This window comes from Cervus canadensis, chromosome 28, assembly GCF_019320065.1.
Source record: "Cervus canadensis isolate Bull #8, Minnesota chromosome 28, ASM1932006v1, whole genome shotgun sequence".
In the NCBI taxonomy this organism is placed as follows: Eukaryota; Metazoa; Chordata; class Mammalia; order Artiodactyla; family Cervidae; genus Cervus; species Cervus canadensis.
The window spans coordinates 19626343-19638471 of record NC_057413.1 but is presented as its reverse complement, the minus strand read 5'-3'; the positions used below and the strand labels follow the sequence as shown (position 1 = coordinate 19638471).

The 12129-nt window shown below is 41.6% G+C and overlaps 1 protein-coding gene across 5 annotated transcripts in view; it reads right to left on the bottom strand.

The window, feature by feature from the left end:
• Positions 1-12129, bottom strand: part of LOC122429593 (BOLA class I histocompatibility antigen, alpha chain BL3-7-like) — a 425948-nt gene that overhangs the window by 356147 nt on the left and 57672 nt on the right. The window lies entirely within an intron of this gene.

Here is a 12129-nt window from a genome sequence, read left to right as displayed (position 1 = left end):
AGCTCATACAAATGATTTTCCTTGGGACATAGGACTTTGGAATGTAGTAGAAATGCTTGATGTATACTTCCCATGTCATCGTAGAAAATAGTTCTTTTTAAGAAAAATAACCATTTATTAACATTTTGAGATATGACTGCAAGCCTATTATTTTCCTCAAAGAAGCAGCTCATTTTTACAGTAGGGAAACAACAGAACAATTCTGTGCAAGGCATATATTAAGATTAGAACACCATTTCCTGAATTTTGCTTAAGCATGAAAAACCTGAGGCCAATATTCACACCATTTTTGTGTAAATATTGATAATTTTTAATATTATGAAAAGGCAAACCGGGGAAACAGGAGAGCAACCTATATTAAGTATTAGCAGTCAATAAAGTCTCAAAAGATGGTAAGACACTAGATACCAGGTAATCCAGAAAGATTTTTCTAAGGGAAAGAATTGCAAATGCAACATTTCTGAAGGAAGCATTAAAAACAGTTAAAGCCTTCTCCCACAGAGTCCGAAAGTCTGTATGAGACAAGTGCGCGGGCCTGGTGCACTGGGAAGGCCCAGAGGGATCGGGTGGAGAGGGAGGTGGGAGTAGGGATCGGGATGGGGAATACATGTAAATCTATGGCTGATTCATGTCAATGTATGACAAAAACCACTACAATATTGTAAAGTAATTAGCCTCCAACTAATAAAAATAAATGGGGAAAAAAAAGAGCATTCAGGAAAAAAAAAACAGTTAAAGCATATATGCCATTAAAATGTTATATCTCAAATGAGGAAGCTGACATTCAGATTGACACAACAGAATTCTAGAAAGGAGCACAAGATTCATTAATAATAAATCTCACTAGTAACTTCAATGACAAGATTATTAAGAAGAAATGTCAAGAATATACTGAAGAACTCTACAAAACAGATCTTAAAGACCCATATAATCATGATGGTGTGATCACTGACCTAGAGCCAGACATCCTGGAGGGTGAAGTCCAGTGGGCCTCAGGAAGCACCACTACAAACAAAACTAGTGGAGGTGATGGAATTCCAACTGAGCTATTTCAAATCTTAAAAGATGATACTGTTAAAGTGGTGCACTCAATATACTGGCAAATTTGGAAAACTCAGCAGTGGCCATAGGACTGGAAAAAGTCCATTTCATTCCACTTTCAAAGAAGGGCAATGCCCTAGTTTGAACAGTCTTCAAACTATCGCACAATTGCACTCATTTGACATACTATCAAGATTATGCTCAAAATTCTCCAAGCTCGGCCTACTCAGACAGCCATTTTGCTGTTTTGCATTTCTTTTTCTCGAGGTTGGTCTTGATCCCTGTCTCCTGTACAATGTTACGAACCTCCATCAGGCGCTCTATCAGATCTAGTCCCTTAAATCTATTTCTCACTTCCACTGTATAGTCATAAGGGATTTGATTTAGGTCATACCTGAATCGCATGGTGGTTTTCCCCACTTTCTTCAATTTAAGTCTGAATTTGGCAATCAGGAGTTCATGATCTGAGCCACAGTCCACTCCTGGTCTTGTTTTTCCTGACTGTGTAGATCACAACAAACTGTGCAATATTCTTCAAGAGATGGAAATACCAGACCACCTTACCTACCTCTTGCAAAACCTATATTCAGGTGAGGAAGCAACAGTTAGAACTGGACATGGAACAACAGACTGGTTCCAAATTGGTAAAATAGTACCTCAAGGCTGTATACTGTCACCCTGCTTATGTAACTTCTATGCAGAGTACATCATGCAAAATGCCAGGCTTGATGAATCACAAGCTGGAATCAAGATTGCCGGGAGAAATATCAATAACCTCAGATACGCAGATGACACCACCATTATGGCAGAAATCGAAGAACTAAAAAGCCTCTTGAGGAAGGTGAAAAAGGAGAGTGAAAAAATTGGCTTAAAGCTCAACATTCAGAAAACTAAAATCATGGTGTCTGGTCCCATCACTTCAAGGCAAATAGATGGGAAAACAATGGAAACAGTTAGAGACTTTATTTTCTTGGGCTCCAAAGTCACTGCAGATGGTGACTGAAGCCATGAAATTAACAGATGCTTGCTCCTTGGAACAAAACCTATGACCAACCTAGACAGCATATTAATTGCAGAGACAACAAAGGTCCATCTAGTCAAAACTATGGTTTTTCCAGTAGTCATGTATGGATGTGAGAGTTGGACTATAAAGAAAGCTGAGCAACAAAGGAATGATGATTTTGAACTGTGGTGATGCAGAAGACTCTTGAGAGTCCCTTGAATTACAAGGAGATCCAACCAGTCCATCCTAAAGGAAATCAGTCCTGAATATTCATTGGAAGGACTGATGCAGAAACTGAAGTTCCAATTCTTTGGCCACCTGATGCAAAGAGCCAACTCATTAGATAAGACCCTGCTGCTGGGAAAGATTGAAGGCAGGAGGAGAAGGGGACGACAGAGGATGAGATGATTGGATGGCAAAACTTATTCAATGGACATGAGTTTGAGCAAGCTCCTGGAGATGGTGAAGGACAGGGAATCCTGGTATGCTGCAGTGCTTGGCGTCACAGAGTTGGACACGACTGAGCAACTGAACAACAAAAATAATGTGAAATAAGTTCCTTTCAGAAGAACAAAGAAATTTGGAAGTTTGAAGACACACTGAGAGTAATTATTGGTCTCAGATGATGTCCAGACTTCCAAAGGTCCCTAAAAAGACAGTTTACTGTTGCTACTTTTATCACCTTTCATTTCTGTTTTTTTCTTCATTTTGTTCTATTATTCATTTTCTCCCCAGGAAAATGTGCACAACTACTCAGAAATGTCACAATAAGATTTCATTTCAATAATTCCACATAAAATGTTGTACAGTTAGGATAAACATGAATAAGGAGAAAGCACCAGATCCAAAACTGTAGGAGTCCTCTGCTTTGCTTGGTCTGCGTGACTGGAAGTTCAAAGGGCAATGACTTAAGTTTGTAATGATTAAACATTGATCAACCTCTTTCATTTCTGACCTACCACCTTGAAGCTATTATACATTTATGCTAATGGACAAAATACTCTAATATGATCTTCTTTGACAGTTTCCTGGGAGAAATGTGTAAATCTAAACTGAACATGTTTGTGAATACTGGTGGCAGCTGGAATACCTTTACAATGCAGACTGCAAGCAACAAATTGCCCTTTCTGTCTTGAATCACAGCTAACTTCAGTTTATAAGTAGCATTAAGAGATGTTATAGAGTTTCATCACAATGTCAGACAAATCTGAGTTCAGTTCCAACATTTGCCACTGCTATACATCTGTCTATCTACCTATCAATCTACTTGTCATAGTCTTCATCTACCTTTCAACCTACTATAAATATTCAATACTGATCATGACAATCACAATAAAAATATCCAGTTGTATCTCTTTATTCACAAATGAGATGAATCCAATGACATGGCCAAAATCATAGGCCTAGCTTATTGGTGATAATCCAGAGCCCTCTTGTTGTTGTTGTCCGACTCTTTGTTACCTCATGGACTGCAGCACGCCAGGCTTCCCTGTCCTTCACTATTTCCTGAAGTTTGTTCAAACTCATGTCCATTGAGTCAGTGATGCCACCCAACCATCTCATTCTCTGTCATCCCCTTCAACTCCTGCCTTCAATCTTTCCCAGAAGCAGGGTCTTTTCCAATGAGTCTTTTCTTTAAATCAAGTGGTCAAAGTATTGGAGCTTCACCTTCAACATCAATCCTTCCAGTAAAAATTCGGGGTTGATTTCCTTTAAGACTGGCTGGTTGGATCTCCTTGCAGTCCAAGGGACTCTCAAGAGTCTTCTCCAACACCACAGTTCAAAAGCATCAATTCTTTGGCACTCAGCTTTCTTTATAGTCCAATTCTCACATCCATACATGGATCCTGGAAAAACTGTAGCTTTGACTAGATGGCCCATTGTTGGCAATGTAGTGTCTCTGCTTTTTAATATGCTGTCTAGGTTGTTCATAGCTTTTCTTCCATGGAGCAAGCGATTTTTACTTTCATGGTTGCAGTCACCATCTACAGTGATTTTGGAGCCCCCCAAAATAAAGTCTCTGACTGTTTCCATTGTTTTCCCATCTATTTGCCATGAAGTGATAGAACCGGATGACATGATCTTAGTTTTTGAATGTTGAGTTTTAAGCCAGCTTCTTCACTCTACTTTTTCACCTTCCTCAAGAAGCTCTTTAGTTCCTCGTTGCTTTCTGCCATTAGGGTGGTATCATCTGCCTATCTGAGGTTTCTCTAAGCAATCTTGATTCCAGCTTGTGCATCATCTAACCAGGCATTCCACATGAGGTATTCTGCACACAAGTTAAATAAACAGAGTCACAATATACAGCCTTGACGTACTCTTTTCCCAATTTGGAACCAGTCAGTTGTTCCATGTCCGGTTCTAACTGTTCCTTCTTGACCTGCATACAGGTTTGGCAGGAGGCAGGTCAAATGGTCTGGTATTCCCATCTCTTTAAGAATTTCCCACAGTTTGTTGTAATCCACACAGTCAAAGTCTCTGGCGTAGTCGATAAAGCACAAGTAGATGTTCTTCTGGAATTCTCTTGCTTTTTTGATGATCCAACAGATGTTGGCAATTTGATCTCTGGCTCCTCTGCCTTTTCTAAATCCAGCTTGAACAGCTGAAAGTTCTCAGTTCACATACTGCTAAAGCATAGCTTGAAGGATTTGGAGCATAATCTTGCCAGCCTGTGAAATGAGAGCAATTGTGTGGTAGTTTGAAGATTCTTTGGCATTGCTTTTCTTTGGGATCAGAATGAAAACTGACCTTTCCAGTCCTGTGGCCACTGCTGAGTTTTCCAAATTTGCTGACATATTGACTGAAGCACTTTTACAGCATCATTTTTTACGATTTGAAATAGCTCAGCTGGAATCCCATCACCTCCACTGGCTTTGTTCATAGTGGTGCTTCCTAAGACCCACTTGACTTCACATTCCAGGATGTCTGGCTCTATGTGAGTGATCACACCATCGTGGTTATCCAGTTCATTAAGATCATCTCTGTATAGTTCTTCTGGAAGTATTCTTGCCACCTCTTCTTAATATCTTCTGCTTCTGTTAGGTCCATACTGTTTCTGTCTTTTATTGTGCCCATCTTTGCATGAAGTATTCCCTTGGTATCTCTAATTTTCTTGTAGAGATTTCTAGTCTTTCCCATTCTATTGTTTTCCTCTATTTCTTTGCACTGATCATTTAGCAAGGCTTTCTTGTCTCTCCTTGCTATTCTTTGGAACTCTACTCCAAGATGGTATATCTTTCGTTTTCTCCTTTGCCTTTTACTTCTCTTCTTTTCTCAGCTATTTATCAGGCCTCCTCAAACGACCATTTTGCCTTTTTGCATTTCTTTTTCTGCAGGATGGTTTTGATCAGCACCTCCTGTACAATGTCACAAAACTCTGTTCATAGTTTTTCAGGCACTCTGTCTGTCATATCTACTCCCTTGAATCTATTTGTCATTTCCACTGTATAATCGTAAGGGATTTGATTTAGGTCATACCTGAATGGCCTAGTGGTTTGCCCTACTTTCTTCAATTTAAGTCTAAACTTGGCAATAAGGAGTTCATGATCTGAGCCACAGTCAGCTCCGGTCTTGTTTTTGCTGACTGTATAGAGCTTCTCCGTCTTTGGCTGCAAAGAATGTAATCAATCTGATTTCACTATCTATCATCTGGTGATGTCCATGTGTAGAGTCATTTCTTGTGTTGTTGGTAGATGGAGTTTGCTGTGACCGGTATGTTCTCTTGGCAAAACTCTGTTAGCCTTTACCCTGCTTCATTTTCTACTTCGGGGCCAAACTTGCCTGTTACTCAAGGTATCTCTTGACTTCTTACTTTTGCATTCCCGTAACCTATGATGAAAAGGACACCCTTCTTTTGGCATTAGTTCTAGAGGATCTTGTAGGTCTTCACAGAGCTGTTCAACTTCAGCTTTTTTGGCATTAGTGTTTGGGGCATAGACTCGGATAACTGTGTTATTGAATGGTTTGCCTTGGAAATGAATGGAGATCATTCTGTCATTTTTGAGATTGCACCTAAGTTCTGCATTTTGGACTCTTTTGTTGACGATGCGTGTTGCTCCATTTTTCTAAGAGATTCTCACCCACAGTAGTAGATATAGTGGTATCTGAATTAAATTTGCCCATTCCAGTTCTGATTAGTTCATTGATTCCTAAAACGTCGATGTTCACTCTTGCCGTCTCCTGTTTGATCACTCCCAATGTACCTTGATTCATGGACCTAACATTCCAGGTTCCTATGCAATATCATTCTTGACAGCGTTAGACTTCATTTTCACCACCAGCCACAAAAGGGCATTGTTTCCACTTGGGGTCCGCCTCTTCATTCCTTCTGGAGCTATTTCTCCACTCTTCTCCAGTACCATATTGGACACCTACCAACCTAGAGGTTCACCTTTCTGTGTCATATATTTTTGCTTTTTCATACTGTTCATGGGGTTCTCAAGGCAAGAATAATGAAGTGGTTTGCCATTCTGTCCTCCAGTGGACCACGTTTTGTCAGAACTCTCCACCATGACCTGTCCATCTTGGATGGCCCTACATGGCATGGCTCATAGTTTCACTGAGTTAGAATGAAATTAGATTGTCATCCATGTGATCAGTTAGGTTAGTTTTCTGTGATTGTGGTTTTCATTCTGTCTGCGTTCTCATGGATGAGAATAAGAGGCTTGTGCAAGTTTCCTGATGTGAGGGACTGGCTGTGGGGAAGGATTTGATTGGCTGTGGGGAAACGTTTTGCCCATCTTGTGCTTGCAGGCAAGGCCATGCTCAGTAAGTCTTTAATCCAGTTTTCTGCTGATGGGTGGGCCCGTGTTCTCTTCCTGTACTTAGACCTGAAGCCAAACTATGGTAGGGGTAACAACGACCTCCTCCTAAAGGACTTATGCCAGCACACCATGCCTCCCAGGACTGTTGCAGTCAAGTGCCCCTGACCCCACGGCAGGCCACTGCTGACCCATGCCTCCGCCCAAGACTCCCTCACACTCACAGGCAAGTCTGGCTCAGTCTCTAGTGGGGACACTGCTCCTTTCTCCTGGGTCCTGGTGCACACAAGGTTTTGTTTGTGCCCTCTGAGAGACTCTGTTTCCCCATTCCTGTACAAGTTCTGTAATTAAATCCCAGTGACCTTCAAAGTCACTTTCCCTGAGGTTACTCTTATTTTCAGGGCTTGCATTCACAAATGTATCAAGCTAGTCTGATGACTAGATGGCTTAAAACTCAACATTCAAAAACTGAGATCATGGCATCTGGTCCCATCACTTCATGGCAAACAGATGGGAAACAATGGAAACAGTGACAGACTTTATTTCCTTTGGCTCCAAAGTCACTGCAGATGGTGCCTGCAGCCATGAAATTAAAAGACGCTTGCCCCTTGGAAGAAAAGCTATTGAACAACCTAGACAGCATATTAAAAAGCAGAGACATAGCATTGCCAACAAAGGTCTGTCTAGTCAAAGCTATAGTTTTTCCAGGATTCATGTGTGGATGTGAGAGTTGGACCATAAGGAAAGCTGAGCGGTGAAGAATTGATGCTTTTGCGCTGTGGTGTTGGAGAAGACTCTTGAGAGTCCCTTGGATTGCAAGGAGATCCAGCCAGTCTATCCTAAAGGAAATCAGTCCTAAATATTCATTGGAAGGACTGATGTCAAAGTTGAAACTCCAATACTTTGGCCACCTGATGTGAAGAACTGACTCATTAGGGAAGACCCTGATGCTGAGAAAGAAAGGCAGGAGGAGAAGGGAACGACAGAGGATAACATGGTTGGATGGCATCACCAACTTGATGGACATGAGTTTGACCACCTCCGGGAATTGGTGATGGACAGGGAGACGTGGCATGCTGCAGTCCATGGGGTCGCAAAGAGTCAGACATGACTGAGCAACTGAACTGACTGAATCGATCTTAATGGTGCTGTTTTCCTTGACCAATGAATGTTAATCTTGATGACACAGACATATGTGTTTTCTCTGAAGTGAGCATGCTTGGTGAATGTCACCCTTTCTCTAATGATGATCTAAAAGACCTGATACCCTGCAAGAGGAACAGAAGTAAATTACCATGTTATAAAGCAGTATGAAATGGTATGATAGTTCTATAAGCTGCTATTAATATTATGCACTTGTGCTAGAGTAATTTTTAAAAACCTAGTGTGATCTGAATCTTACCAAGTCTTTTTTTTAACAAGAGCAAAATACAGAGAAGTGCTAAAGTGTATCATGAGGCTTAAATGAGTAAAATTCAGATAGTGGTACTAACAAGCTGATTTCTTCAACAAAATCTTTCAAGAAAGTAAAGGAAATAACAGCTGAGGCAAAGAATTAATAGTCCATAGACCTATAGATTGGGCTTCCCTGGTGGTTCAGTGGCAAAGACAGTCTTCAGACTCAATTCAGTTCTATTCAGTTGCACTGTTATGTCCGACTCTTTGTGAGTCAGGAGAGAGATGCGAACACCAGACCACCTGACCTGCCTCTTGAGAATCTTGTATGCAGGTCAGGAAGCAACAGTTAGAACTTGACGTGGAACAACAGACTGGTTCCAAATAGGAAAAGGAGCACAAAAAGGCTGTATATTGTCACCCTGCTTATTTAACTTATATGCAGAGTCCATCATGAGAAATGCTGGGCTGGATGAATCAAAAGCTGGAATCAAGAATGCTGGGAGAAATATCAATAACCTCAGATATGCAGATGACACCACCCTTATGGCAGAAAGTGAAGAACTAAAGGGCCTCTTGATGAAAGTGAAAGAGGAGAGTGAAAAGGTTGGCTTACTGCTCGACATTCAGAAAACGAAGATCATGGCATCTGATCCCATCACTTCATGGCAAATAGATGGGGAAACAGTGGAAACAGTGCCAGACTTTATTTTGGGGGGCTCCAAAATCACTGGAGATGGTGACTGCAGCCATGAAATTAAAAGACACTTGCTCCTTGGAAGAAGAGTTATGACCAATCTAGACAGCATATTAAAAATAGAGACATTACTTTGCCAACAAATGTCTGCCTAGTCAAGGCTGTGCTTTTTCCAGTAATCATGGTTGGATGGCATCACCAAACTCAATGGACTCGAGTTTGAGTAAACTCCGGGAGTTGGTGATGGACAGGGAGGCCTGGCGTGCAGTAGTTCATAGGGTTGCAAAGAGTCGGACACGACTGAGCGACTGAACTGAACTGAAGAGAGGGAGAGCGTACTGGACAGAGGTGGACAAATGGGGGATTGGACACATAAGTGTCTGGGGCTTCTTCTGTCAGTGGCTCACCTTATATTTGTTACTTACAGTGGACTTCCACTAGGGTCCAAATGAGATTAAAGACAGAAAGCAAATCAATGTACTTTAAAGAAATGCTCTAACTTTGTGAAACATGTTCTGACATGTTCTGACAAGGCTAACTTGGAAAGGATGTTTGAATAGGGCGGGTTTGTCATAAGCAGCTGCACACCGCCCTCTGGTGGCCTTGTGAGAAATGGCATGAGTGCTGCAGGGCTCCTTGGCTTTGTCAGTGAAAGAGCCAACAACTCACACTTGCCACCATCACAGTCCTGGTGTCAGAGCAAACCCATTTCTGTGAGATTCAGTGTTTCGGTGGTGTGTTCTAGAGGAAATCACTATCTTGACTAGGACACAAGAGGCCACATCCCTAGTGTAGTACTTCAGAGAGTGTTGACTGAGCCCCTGAGTCAGGCGCTGGGTCCCCAAGGGAGACTAGACAAGAGGTCGCTGCCTCAGGGGACCTGCAGGGAGAGGTTGGGGACATGCTGGGTTCACTTGTCCACACCCCAGCTCTGAGTGTCTGTTGAGGAGAAGTCAGCCTATCCAAGCAGAGCAGTTTGTGGCACTTTTCTCTTTATATTAACAATAAAACAGTTTGAAAATTAGAAACCTTTCACTCAACATATCTGTGTGATTTCATCTAAATTCATATAGCTTTCCAAAATATGGGATGAATTCATCTTCCTGATATCTTTTTCACTTCATATAATGAGTAATTATTCCATCCATTGATAACTTTAGAATGTATGGATTTAATGAATTCAATATCAATATTCCTTATGCCACCTTGTACTTATAGGCCCTGCTTCTAAGCTCCAGTTCCAGCTTCCCCCACTGGTATCCTGTTCTTCTCTGCAAGTGGAGTCCAAATCCTGTCATCTCCAAGCACCTTCCAATCTAGAATCACTCTATGAACTTCCAGAAGACGTTTTCTTCATCCTTTCTCCTGGGTGGCAGGCACTTCCCAACAGGTCTTCTGTGCTGTGGATTCAGAGTTTCTCCCAGACCAAGATGCTGCTCAGTCGAGTCTCAGGCTGCTGTTCGCACGGAGCTTGGCGTGTGGTAAAGAGTCAATAAATATTTGAAAACGAAATAAACTGGACTGAGCACTCACTGTTGCTGATAACTTTAACTGGTCTCCCCTCTTGGGAGGGGACTTCCCAGCCTCTCTGTGGTCACAGGACCATGCTGCTGCTAATGGAGCAGGAGAGGACCTGGTGTGCGTCCTTTCAGACCTGGCCCATCCCTACTCCCCATAGGCATTTCTCCAGGTTCTGGCTCCTTCTGCTGATGGAGGCAGATGGGGATTAACCTCCAAAACACCTAGGAATCCAAGAAGCAGGAGGGGCTCAAAGGGCGCATGCTTGTCCCCAGCACAGGTTTGGGGGTGGACTCCAGGTGTCCTCTGGGGGTGTCTTTAGACTATTCAAAGAATAATGCTTTCACCATCGTCTTTGTGCTGCTCCCCCACAGGGGGTGTCACAGAGTTGGGGAGCCATTCAGTCTCCAGCTTCCCTTTCCTCAGGGTGGGGGGCTTCCAGCAGCTCAGCAGTTACAGAAGATACTTTAAAACATGGATTTAAGGATGATGAATTCAGGAGGAAAAGGACTTTTATTCATTTATTTTTAAAATTTATTTTACTGAAGTATGGTGGATTTACATTGTTGTGTTAATTTGTTTTGTACCGCAAAACAAATTTTGACTGAGTTATATATATATATATATATTTTTCATATTATTATCCATTATGGTTATGAAGGAAGGATAAGAATTTTTAATATGTCAACTAGGACGTTTTAAAGAAAACTTGCCTTTTTTCCCTGCAAGTATATTGTACTGAAAATAATTACTAGTGAAGTTTGCTGCCGTAATCTCCATTATTGCTAAGGTTTACCTCAAAGCAAATGTCCATGTAGTGAACAGTCAAAGTATCTCAGTGACCTCAGGGGTTCCAGAGACCACACTCTGAGAACTGCGGTTCTGAGTAAACCAGACTGTCTCCCAACTGATCCCTGTCCCTCCTCTTTGTTTTAGAGATCTTCTCCTTGAACTGGACTCCCTGCCTCCTTAAACTTAGTGAAAGCCCTTCTTCTGGGCTCCTCTCCAAGAGAACTGCCCCCCTAGGAACTGATAGCACAGAGTGTCCTCGGTCTGGGAAAGGGCATCGGGGGACAGGTGTTTCCCCTTTGGAACTGGGGACAGTTTGTTCCTAAAGGCACTGCACACACTTACGACCTGGTTTGGTTTTGTTACATACCAGCTTGATATGTCTTCATATCCTGGACAGAAATCTGACATAGTGTCTAAAGAAATAATAGTGACTCTTTCACCTCCCATGGTCTAATGCATCTGACGTAGATGCATCTGACTTAGGTCCACAAAGCATGAAGGGCAGCCCTGTCCAACAGAATGTTCTGTGATGAAGGAATTGTTCTTTATCTGTGCTGTCTAGTCAGGGAGACAATGGCTACATGTGGCTATTTCAGCACCTCAAACATGACTGTTGTGATGAGTACTCTTTATTTTATTTAATGAATTAATTGTTCAAATATTTTTATTTATTTTGTTGAAGTCTAGTTGATTTACAATGTTGTGTTAGTTTCTGCTGTATAGCAAAGTGACTCAGTTATACAATTTATAGGTTCTTCTTTATATCCTTTTCCATTATGATTTATTCCAGGATGTTGAATACGGTTACCTGTGCTGTCATTGTTTATCCATTCTATTTTTTTTTAATACTTACTTATTTATTTACTTGGCTGTATTGGGTCTTAGTTGCAATACACAGGATGTTCACTGCATCATGATGGATC